An 8,144-nucleotide genomic window follows, 5' to 3' on the forward strand; every position below is an offset into this window, starting at 1 on the left:
GCCGTCGCAGAGAAAGTGGAGCTCGGGTGCGCGCTAGTAAAAACATTCTTTCATAGAGGAGGGTCGCGGGTGCCGCGACGAGCCTCCTTTCCGTTTGGTTTGTGGTATAATTCGGTAGTAATAAGTTGGCGACTAGTGCCCGTAGGCATAAGAAATTTCATCTCCTTTTCGTTTGATTAATTTATTGCCGATCGCGGATCGCGTCGGCCAGTCGCGGGTGACGCGACGAGCCTCGTTTCCGTTTAGTTTTTTTTTTTTGCATAATCAGTTAGTATTGAGTTAGCGATTAGCGCCGTTCTGTAGAGGACGATCGCGAGCAGCGCGTCGGGTCCTATTTTGCTTTTGGTTTCTTTTTGTGTGTAAATTAGCGGTCACGAGTAGTATAGCGACTAGCGCACGTAGGCCGTAGAGGTCTTCGGGATCCCTTCATTTTTTTTTTTGATTGATTATTTTGTTTGCTCGTTACTTTTTTTCAAGCTAAGCGTTTGCGTTTGGGATCGCGAGGACAAGCTTTCGCAGTATTGTTGTTATTTTTATTTTTTTTTTGTATTATCGCTATTTTGAAATATATTGTTCAATTTTATTGCTGCTTTGTGAAATAACTTGTCGGCGTACGTGTAGCGTATCTCTACCTACCCAAAAATTACCCCTCCCCTCTCCGCGGTACTGAGCTACCGAGCATATGGTCGCGGTATATCGTATTACCGATTTCGAGGCGTGTTGATCACGCTAGGCGCCCAACGAATTTCGCGGTATTATTTCAGGTTCAGGGGACATTGTGGATGCCAAATTATTGTTCACGTGGTAAGGTCTCGGTCATCTTCTCCGAGTGACCGAGGAGCGGAAAAATCCACGTCACAAATTGGCGCTCAACGTGGGGCCTTCGCGAAATTTCCGCTGTAAATTTCCGAGAAAGATAGTGGCGTTGCTCGCTTTGGAAATTTCGAATTAGTAACGGATAGCGCTCGCGGAACGAAAACAACAGCGGTCGGAGATTACGGGAGAGAGAAGTCGCGAGACAATTCGGTTAAGCGTGTTGACGTTTGGAGTACAGCGAGACAATTTTGAATACAGAGTGCGAGGATAAAATTGTATACAAAGGGTGGCGAATAACATCGAAACTTGCGATTTACGACTCAGGCTACGAGTTGACGAATATACCGGGTGACGAAAAAGTACACCGCGTATATTCGCACCTTACCTTTCTCATAACAGGGATAAGATCGCCTGCTTTTATCGCCAATCTCTTGCTTGTGTCATTTTATTTTCTTTTGGATTTCTGCTTCCTTTTTGTTTTTCTTTTGTTTACTGCGGTTTCGAAATATTTTTTTTTGTTGATTAATGTTATTCTTGGATATGAAGGTCACAACTCAAAACACTTTTTTATCGTGTTAACGTTTCGGCCCTGGTGGGGGCCCTCCTCAGAACATTTTATTTAAATATCTGTCACGAACAAAAATAAAATAATGTACAACTAGGTTTCAACAAAATTAGACATAGTGGTATAAATAATATGCAAGGATGTTTGAGCAAGTATAAAAGAGGAATTACCTAGTATGAGATGACACTTCCAATTACATAGAATGCGTGGTGGTAATTGATGAATAAATAGAAACAATGAAAACAAAAACCGAAACACACTGCGTTCGCGACACGTAATTCCCGCGAATTCATATTTGTTGTTAGTTTGGTAAAATGAAATAAAACACACCGCCGTTTTAGGTTGAGTCCAGAGCCACATAAGCACAGGTGGAACGTCCAGTGTGTAGTGGGGGGAGGTTGATCTCGATAGTTATCAGAGCAAACGCAGATTCAACGGGTTAAAAGGAAACCAAAATTTTTGTTAAGGAGGTAAAATCGAGAGCAAGCTCAGTCTGTAATGGACAATTACAATGGTCGTATCACAGAGGTGTAAATATTACTTAGATGTTCTATGTCTTGTTTACGGTTGACAGAATTGGGATGTGCAACAATATTGCACATGTAGCCTATTGTAATACAATGGTTCGACGTCAATAATGCTGGCTTGAGAATAATTAAAAGAGTGGTCGAAATCGATGGCATGTCTCGTCAATGCAGTATAATTATCCTCGTGTTCATGGATATTGCGTTTATGCTCGGTTATCCTGGTGTGTAGTTGCCTACTAGTTTGGCCTATGTAAGACATGTTGCAATGGTTGCAAGGTATTTTGTAAACTACACCAGAGCGCATACCCAGGGGTAAGGGGTCCTTACCCGAATCAAACATCGAGGATAGATCATGTGCACATTTACCCACAAATTGAATTTTGTACTTAGAGAATGTTCTGTTGAGTGACTCAAACAACCCCGCAACGTATGGGATGGAAATATGGCTTTTTTGATTGGTTTGTGTAGTAGTTACATCGATATTATTGTTAGGGCTGGTCGATGACAAGATGGAATCGTATTTAAACTGTATATGTTTGTTGAGCAGGCGAGGTGGATAGTTGTTTTTACTTAGTACCTGCTGAATCAAGGACAAATTTTTTTTGTGATATTCCATACTTGTGAGTCGGATCGCTCTGTCAACTAAGCAATTAATCGTTCCAATTTTGTATGATCTGGGATGGTGAGAATGGTAATTTAAATACCTTTGTGACCAAGTAGCCTTATGAAACCAATCAGTTTTAATGAGCTGGTTATCATTGATGATCAGGACATCTAAAAACCTAATTCGGTGATGAGACTCTAATTCAGAGGTAAATTGTGGTCTCGGATGGAAACTGTTGAAGACGGAAAGCATTTCTGCAACTTTATCCGAAGGGACAGCTGTAATTATGTCGTCTACATATCTGAAAAAGAATGAAGGCTTGAAGTCCAGTTTGTTGAGACAATATTGTTCAAGATCATCCAAAACCAAATCCGACAAAATTGGAGAGAGCGGTGAGCCCATCGGTAAACCATAAGTTTGAGCATATATGTTATGATTAAATTTTGAATATGGCAGCCTTAGAACATATGTGCAATGCTTTTAAGAGGTCGTTAAGTGGGACCGGAATTTTGTCCACCAACTGATGCCAGCGCTGTTTAACAGCGTTGATTGCAAGATCTTGTGGAACATTTGTGAACAACGACACAACATCCAGCGAAACTAAAATATGATCAGGTGGGAGACGAAGGTCCCTAATAGCATTCACCAGAGCAAAACTATCTCTTACACGTGACAAGGGAGGTACGATGTTGTTACCTATACATTGACTGAGGAAACGAGCCAGATTGATAGTCGGACTATCAGTGAAAGAAACTATAATTCGTACCGGTGTATCCGGTTTGTGAATTTTCGGTAGTCCGTAGGCTCTAGGTGGTAGGCAATCAGTTTCCGCAATATGACGTCTAAGTTGATCGGAGATGAGTTTGCTTTTGGACCAATCCGTTGTTAGTTTTTTGACTTCTTGTTGCAAGGTACAGGTGAGATCGTATCTAACAACTTTGTAAGAGTTGTTGTTAGAGAGTTGTTGCAACATTTTATCCTCGTACATTTGTTTGTTCATCACAACAGTCGTGTTTCCCTTGTCCGCCTTCAAGAAAAGTAAGTCCTGGTTGTTATTTTGAAAGATCTTAGTTTCTTTAATTTTGTAAAGGATATTCTTGTCAACGTGAAGGGGAGAAGAGGTGTTGATGAACTTTTTTTATAGTGTTGGTAAAATCTTGGCGGGCCGTATTACGAGAATCAGAAGAAATGAAGGAAATCTTTGATTCGAAATCAGAGATAAGTTTGTTGGTTGGGATGCAGTTAGGCTTAAAAGGAATGCCATATTTTGGTTCCATTTTTAGCACGTCGGTGACATTGACAGGAATGTCCGTATTGCTAAGGTTTACGATCCAATTTTCAAAGGTCGAGTCAATTGGATTAGAAGTGGGACGTTTTTTGTTATTAATCAGATTAGCTAACTTGTTGATGTTAGCCGCCTAGTAAGCGTTGAAGGCCGGTTCCAATTTCAGGTATTCTGTGTCGAAGAATTTTTTTGACACTTCAACAGGTAATTCGATTAAAATATCATTCTCAAGCGACAACAAAATATTTTGATATTTGACGATGGTCGCGTGAGCGTCACTGATCTCTAGATTAAGTAACGACCTTTGAAATTTGTGTACATTCTGTGAGTAAACAGTACGCGACTTAGACATTTTAAAACTAATAACGGTCGAGATAAGCTTAGGGAATTTTAAATGAGTAGGTAAAATCGATCGTTTCTTGCAGTTTAGAAGAAAGATGCGGTGGTTTTTAAGCTTCAACAGAGACTCGGATATGGTGGCCCAACGTCGCAGCTTCCCCGCCAAAGTCTTTCCATATGCAAGAGAGATATCATGAAAAGATATTTTTTTTTCTGTTTGAAAGACGGATTTCAGCATCGCGGTTGATTTAATTTTGTTTTGTTGCTGGTGCGACAACACTTTTTTTTTCTTCTTTTTTTTTCCAGCCCGTCTTTTGTTTTTTTTGTTGTTCTGTTTTATTTTGTTTACGGTATTTCTTTTGTTGGCGCTTTCATTCGCAATTTTGATATCGCTAAGGTAGTAGAGGTGATTACACCAATACGAGAAAGCATCTCTCTCACGTTCTGCTGTGGCTTGTGGATAATAGCGACTTAATTTAACAAGTTTCACGGAAGGGTCCATATTGGATACTCTGCTTGCGCTCAGACTCTACCTACGGCTTTTGTCTTTCGCTCCGAATAGTTTGATTTTACGTGCTTCTGCTTTCATCACTGGAATGGTTGCGTTGCGAAAGAGATAGCTGGGTCACGTACGCCGAGTTTCACGCGGCGTTGCGTTTGTGGTTCGGGGATGGGACAGTAGGAAGCCGCGTGGAGGATCAGGCTAGGTCGCGAACCCAGGGATCGGTCGAGTCAGTGACGGAATATTTATCCTGCGTTCGGGGGTTGTTGAGGCGGATGCCGCGTCCGTATACGATGGAGCAGCAACTGGACCTGGCCTTTAAGAACTTGCGTCCCGAAATTCGTGAAGTCCTTCGTAGAAGGGAAATTCGAACGTGAAGCGAATTAATTTAGCTCGCCACGGAGCGGGAAAGAAACCTCGCGCTGTCTCGCGACTACCGCCCCCCGCCCACGCCGAAAGACTCATTTATTAGCAAAATTAGCGTGCCGGACCAAAACCGCGGCGACTCATAGCGAGCCTGGGTTAGCCGCCATTACCGAGTCAGGGGTCGAGTCAACCGTAGCGCAGACGATAGAGAAGCTGCTCGCGACCCAGGTGAAAGGACACGAGGAGAAGTTGATGAAAGCAATGGCGGTCGCGACCCAGAGGAACAAGTCCAGCGGCGCACCGCCCAGTGGCGGAGGCCTAGCTTCACCGAGGCCGACCTCGCCGAAGTGACCCCCGCGAGGAGCGAACCGGGGAGCGGTCCCCTCGGCTAACCGGCCGGCCGCGCGAGTACCCCGGGCCGTACAATATCGTGGCGACAGAATGTGGGACGAGAACTTGTGTATGAATTGCCATCGTCCTCGTCACCGATTCGATAGCTGTCCGGACCCTTTGCGGATCTTTTGCTATCATTGCGGGTACGACGACGTGTATTCGACCGATTGTCCGCGGTGCTCGGGAAACCCGGAAAGGCAGCCTCGTTAAGTGTCGACGCGGCGCCCCGAGTGGAAGGCACCACGACATTGCGTGGCGTCTAGAGGGAAATCGCGACGTGCTTTCCGATGCAGACTATGGAGTTCGGCCAACGTTGGTTTTTGCGGGTATGTATCGGGGGCACATGGGTCAAGGCTTTGTTAGACACCGGCTCGTCGCGAACATTCCTCGGTACGGTCGGACACAAAATCGCGTTAGAGTACGGACGACCAGTAAAGTCACCCAGTTGTTCGAGTGTCGTATTGGCGAATGGATCGGTAGAGGCAATAACCGGAGAGGTAGAGCTTCCGATAACGTTGCTGGGGGTCGCGCATGAGTTTTCGTTGCGGATTATTCCTAGCTTAGTTGGAGATTGCGTCCTGGGCATGGATTTTGTAAGAAAATTCGGCTTTTCGATTGACGGTGCGCGCGAATCATGGAGGATTGCGAATGTTCCGGACCATGAAGGAAAATTTGAGGAGGGTCAGCCGGGCCAAGTTACCGATGTGTCAGGTTGTAGCGGCATCGTAGAGCTAGCGGATAGCGAGAATCGAGAACTACAAGCATTCTTAGCGAAGGAATTACCGAAAGTCTCGGGAGACTTGGGCCTCACCCATCTCGCGGAGAATGAAATAGACGTGCAGGAAAGCGCACCGATCAAGCAACGGTACTATCTCGTATCTCCGAAAGTGCAGGAGGCGATTAACGAGGAGGTAGATCGCATGCTCGCGGATGGAGTAATCGAACCTTCCCAAAGCTCGTGGTCGACGCCAATCGTGATGGTCAAGAAGCCAAACGGGAAATATCGGTTCTGCTTGGGCTTCAGGAAAGTAAATAGCGTTTCAAAGACGGATGCGTACCCGATACCGTTTATGAACGGCGTATTGGATAAATTGCGGTCGGCCAAATACATCTCGACTATAGACTTGAGTCAGGCGTACCACCAGATTCCCTTGACACGCGAGAGTCGCGAAATAACGGCGTTCACGGTCCCGGATCGCGGATTATTCCAGTTCGTGCGATTGCCGTTCGGGCTTACCGGAGCCCCGGCCACCTTCCAGCGGTCAATTGACAAATTAATTACTCCAGAGATGGAACCGCAAGCCTTCGCGTATCTCGACGATATTATTGTAGTGACCACCGATTTTCGTTCGCACTCAAAATGGCTATCTCGCGTTATCGAACGGATAGTGTTGGCTGGGCTTACCATCAACCCGGAAAAGTGCGAGTTCTGTCGTAGCGAAGTTCGGTATCTAGGGTTCAAGGTGAACCAGAAAGGCCTACAGGTCGATGCCGACAAGGTGGAACCGATTCTAGAATATCCCGCGCCGAAAAACCTGCGGCAATTGAGGCGATTTTTGGGTATGGCTTCGTGGTATCGGAAATTCATTCCCGAGTTCGCGAGTGTGGCGGAGCCCCTTACCCGGTTGTTGCGGAAAGATAAGAAATGGGGCTGGGGTAGCGAGCAGGAAACGGCGTTCAAACGCATAAAAGTCGCGTTGACGTCGGCTCCGGTTCTAACGTGTCCCGACTTCGAGCATGAGTTCGTCGTGCAGACCGACGCGAGTAGCTTTGGTATTGGCGCCGTCTTGACACAGACTATTAGCGGAATTGAGCGTGTGATCGCGTACGCGAGTCGGACCATGTCGGACGCGGAACGTAAGTATTCCACAACCGAACAGAAATGCCTCGCGGTGATCTGGGCCGTCAAGAAGTTTAGAGCGTACCTGGAAGGATATCACTTCACGGTGATAACCGACCACGCGAGCCTAAAATGGTTGCGGGAATTACGGAATCCGACGGGTCGGTTAGCTAGGTGGGCGCTCGATTTGCTCGAGTACGATTGCGAAATTAAACATCGAAAGGGAGCGATGCACCATGTGCCGGATGCATTATCGCGGATGTACGAAGGCGAAGACGAGGGGACGGAAACGCTGGCCGCCCTCGACGTCGCTGGGAACGACGGACCAGGAGCGGAGCGTAAGGCCGCCTGGAAAGTCGTCATCGATCCCTGGTACCAACACCGCGTCCAGGACGTCCTGGACTAGCCGCACAAGTTCCGGACTTGGTCGGTAGTCGAGGGGCGGCTATATCATCTGCGGGCGGACCACTTAGTCGAACCCATTCCAGCGGACTTGGCGCCGTGGAAATTAGTGCTCCCGAGGGAGCGGCAGTCGCGGATTTTCACCGAAGTCCGCGAAGACCCCCAGGCAGGGCATTTGGGTGTCGAGAAGACCTACGCGCGAGCGAGAGCCGACTACTACTGGCCCGGAATGTATCGCGACATAGTTTTGATGGTCCGAGCGTGCGAGCGTTGCCAGGAGTGCAAGGTACAGCAGGTGCCACCAGAGGGCCTTATGGGTCGACGGGTCGTCGACACGCCCTGGACTGTGGTTGCGGCTGACGTCATGGGTCCGTTTTCCCGAAGTCGCGCCGGGTTCGAGTATTTATTGGTTTTCGAAGATCTATTTACCCGGTGGGTGGAGGTAGCGCCGTTGCGAAAATCAAACGCGAAAAACATTCTTGCCGCGCTGGAAGATCTCGTGCTG

This window comes from Neodiprion lecontei, chromosome 5 (assembly GCF_021901455.1).
Source record: "Neodiprion lecontei isolate iyNeoLeco1 chromosome 5, iyNeoLeco1.1, whole genome shotgun sequence".
Taxonomy (NCBI): domain Eukaryota; kingdom Metazoa; phylum Arthropoda; class Insecta; order Hymenoptera; family Diprionidae; genus Neodiprion; species Neodiprion lecontei.